This window comes from Falco naumanni, chromosome 7, assembly GCF_017639655.2.
Source record: "Falco naumanni isolate bFalNau1 chromosome 7, bFalNau1.pat, whole genome shotgun sequence".
NCBI lineage: Eukaryota > Metazoa > Chordata > Aves > Falconiformes > Falconidae > Falco > Falco naumanni.
The window spans coordinates 34,626,455-34,630,409 of NC_054060.1; the positions used below are offsets into that span (position 1 = coordinate 34,626,455).

Below are 3,955 nucleotides of genomic sequence, written 5' to 3' on the forward strand. Positions count from 1 at the left end.
ATGAATGTTCACGTTCATGGGGCAGCTGGCAGAAAGAGTCCCTCCCATCCTTTGTGCACACAGACATGGTCCCTCTGTCCTTGGCTTTGTTTGATGCTGTCTGTCTGCTTTCCTAATTCACCATAGTCCTGCTACCTCTCTTAGAAGACACGATGCAAAATAAATGACCTAAGAATTCCCCCCAGAACATAGCTCATTAGTGATGGACCAAACACCAGGAAAATCAGGAGAAGGGCTGGTTGGAGCCCGTCAAGGAGGTGAGCTAAATGATCTACCAGCTTCTTTCCCTTCACAGGATGCAGGGCTATGATTTGGGTCACACCCTGAAGGTGCCCTGGCTCATACCCTGCATCTATGAAGCTCCAACCGTGGTTGGGATCTCTCCAAGTCCACATGCCCTTCCTGGTTACTCCACAATCCTCATGAACATATGGCTCTGGCAGTTGTCAAAAAAATGTTGAACAGAGGCTTTGTGGTCAGCTTGATCTGTCCCATCTGGTCATCTGATCTCTTTGTTCTCTGGACTCTGATTCCTCCACTTGCTGTGGAGATAATTTGAGTAACACTTCCCTTGTCCTTTTTTTGTTCTGCTGCCTTGGTTTTTCTCCCTGCTAGGAAGTGCAATCTTCTCCTTCTTGGCTTTGGTGATGAAAATGGTATGGCTTGACCCTGGCTGCCTGGAGAAGTTTGTTTAGTCTTTCCTATATTGCAGAGTGCACGGTATGTGGATCGCAGCAAACTTGTCCAAGTTCAGTAGGGCGGTTTGCAAGGGGGTACCAAAGGAGATGAGAACTATCATGCTCTGACCTGGAGACTTCGCTTTTCATCAAGGTGAGGTGTAACAGTGGGTCTTTACCATTTTTTTATTCAAGCCACTGTAAGCTGTGAGCTTGCTGGAGCTTGTCTCTTCATTCTCAATGTACCTGGCACCTTGCACCGGCTGGAGAAGAGATGAGTCCCAGGGGGTCACATCCATTGCAATTCCTCTCTCCTTTTTATCAGACCTCTGTTCTTCCGGACTCAGCTCTGGCTGAACCCCGGTGAACTTCCCTCCATCCCCACACTCTTCCCCCTTCCCCGCCTGCGCGTTTGCAGCCGTGAACTTCCTGTGCCCGACCCGAGAGTGTCTCCGAGAGGTGTGATTCAAGTTGTAGCAGGAATGGCTGCAGCCGCAGGAAGGAGATCGCTGACCCACCCCTGGCTCCCACTCAACCTTCCTAATCAAGGGAGGAATGTCTCTAGACATGAGCGGTTCTGACTAAACTGCACTGTGGGCCACTTGGCTTTCCTCTGCGAGTGCTTCCTTTGCAAGCCATCTGTGTGGGTCACCCTGGGCAAAGCACGCTGTGTGCCCTGACAGATCAGCATGTTTTGTTGCAGCAGCAACGGCAGGGAGGAAGAAGACTGGGGAGGAAGAGGAGGACAATGCACAGACTGAGGAAGGCCTGCAAGGTGAGTCAGTACCACTGCTGTTCCTACTTTGCTGCGCGGAGATGCGCCTCTTCCGGCGCAAGCAACTCCCCCTTCCCCGCCAAGGGTGTTTTGGAGTGGTCCACCACAGCCTTGCCACCCAGTGCTTGTTTCTTGTGTGAATTTGGAGATTTGTGGTCAAATGGCAACTGATCTCCTCTGCTTGCTATTTCGTGATTGACCAATACGGAGGGAAGACCTGATCTCACAGACAGGGGTGTCTTGTGCCTTGGGGACAGTGGGGTCCATCCCTCCCAGAGCTTTACAGGTCCCCAAGTCTTTCTTTGGCTTTCTGCCTTCACAGGGCCATGCAACAGCGGTATAATGCAATGGAGGTACCATGGAGCAAGATAGGAGCTGTGTAACGACAGCACAGAAGAAGATTCCTTGGGTATGTACGTATATATTTTACATATATATAATTTATATGCATATAAAAATAAGAAGTGTAACATAAAATGTGTGTGTGTGTTGTGGTTTTTTTATTCATGCTTAGACTTGTGGCAGGGCCCTTGTGCATTTGTGTGTGAGTGTAATAACCAACCCTCTGTGGGGATGCTGTGGGCCATCTCCAGCCTGCAGAGGCAGGCATGTGACAACCCAGAGAACAAAAGGGGACATCATGCAGAGAAGTCCTGTACAAGGTAACGGACACCTTTTCAGTTTTCAGGTGCATGCCAAATACATCTACTTGCATTATCTTGACTACAAAGAGTGCTGTTACAAAGGATATTGTGCATTATCACCTCCATTGCATTACCCGTCGATGCGCACATGAAGACACAAATCTCTGTCTCCCCCACTGAGATCCCCACTGTGGCCACCACTGCCTCCAGCAAGGGAGACGCAGCCCCGTAGCAAAGCTTTGGGTGGTTGTGCCCGGGTGGTGTGGCAGGGAGGGAGCTGTGTTTGCCCCGTGCAAGAGTCGTAGCAAAGGACCCGCTGCCTGCACGAGGCTGTGCCAGCAAATGCTGTCCTTGGTGGTGACAAACCCAGGCTGGCTTGTCGTAGCACGTCTTGCTTCTGTGCCTGGAGGCACCATTCAGACCCTGGTGTGGTGCCTGAGGGTCTCCTGGGGCTCTCCGCATCCCACAAAACTGGGGGCAGGTCCCGGTGTCAAAGCCTGTCACTCTCCCAAAGCTGCCGGTGCTGCTGGAGTCAATGGGGCTCCATGCTCCAGTAAGGCAAACAGGATTTAACCTTTGCTACGGCTTGTCCCGGCCAGCAGCTATTGTTAACAAACTTGGAACCCGTCCATTTGGCCTGGGTCATTATAAGAGCGGAGAGTAAATAATCTGACATTTGAAATAAGTTAATATTTACAAACTCAGGGCCTGCTCCTGCTTCCATTGCTGTTGATCAAAAGGGTTTAGCCGTGGACTTCACCTTCAGAGGAGCAGAACCCTGCAACAGAAAGGATTGCAAAGTATAGCAGTGCAGCTAAAAATCCCGTAAGCAGATTTTACACCCTGCCCTGCAAATACAATGGCAGGTACTGTTATAGCATGGCCTAAAAAAAAGCCCCACTGAAAATATCCCCTTTACACCTCCATGCAGGTCTGTGGAATGTGATTTCTTTATTTGCCTTAGTATTTTCCCTAATAATTTAAGCCAACACCTCCACGGTGGCATTTTTAAAACATTAGAAAAAAGTTTTAAAAAATGGCCCCCGTATTTTTCCAAAACCACCTCTTCCTAAGAGGATTTTTACCCCCCACCCCCCTTTATATACAGTCATCTTTACAGTGCTTCCACTCCTGCAAAGACACGGGCACGTGCTTGACTGTAACTACCCAATAATCCTATTCACTCGGTGAATGTTTGAATGCTTCCATTTCAATATGGATGTAGGCTTGGCAGCCTGGGGGCCCGGGTTCGCAATAAATAACTTCATTGATGGATCAAGCCAATGCCTAAGGATAACTCCAAGCTATCACGGAAGTCAGAGCTGGAAAAGACCAGTAGGTTCCTCCAGCCTGTCTCTTTGCCAGTGCAGTGCTCTTCATTATTTCTCATCAGAAAGGAGATCCAGTTCCCTGGATATTTGGTTTAGCTTGAACACATCTGCTAAGGTCTGCAGATTTCAGTCCAAAAGAAGAGTTATTTATTCAGTTATATTTTCAAGTATTTTGGGAACTTTTTGCCAGAATGTCCTTTATTTTTTTTTCCTGTGCTTCAAAGATGTCTATTTAAGCAATTTTGCATGCACCTGTAATGCACAGCCCTGCATATTTATTTTAAAGGGAAAAGGTGCAGGTGATGAATGTCTCATTAGCACTGCTTTAATCACTTAATTTTGGAAGGAAGCTGCCAAGCCCTGAGCTGGAGCATTGTGAGCAGGGGTTTCAGGGGATTTTATTTCTCTTGGAGTTTTCTTGGCAGGGATAGGTTGTAAGAATTGGTAGCTGAGCAGCTAATGGAATTATAATCCAAAAATTGTCCATTGGAATTGCCAGGTAACCACATGTACAGATAGCAGGGCTGT

General features: G+C 48.2%; 1 long non-coding RNA gene across 1 annotated transcript; it reads left to right on the top strand.

Annotated features, from left to right (window-relative positions):
* The first annotated feature begins 560 nt into the window (after positions 1-560).
* LOC121091761 lies at positions 561-1,929 on the top strand. Its single transcript, XR_005829034.1, has 2 exons — positions 561-1,452; positions 1,775-1,929. It is a non-coding gene; the product is annotated as an uncharacterized LOC121091761 (long non-coding RNA).
* Positions 1,930-3,955: the final 2,026 nt, after the last annotated feature.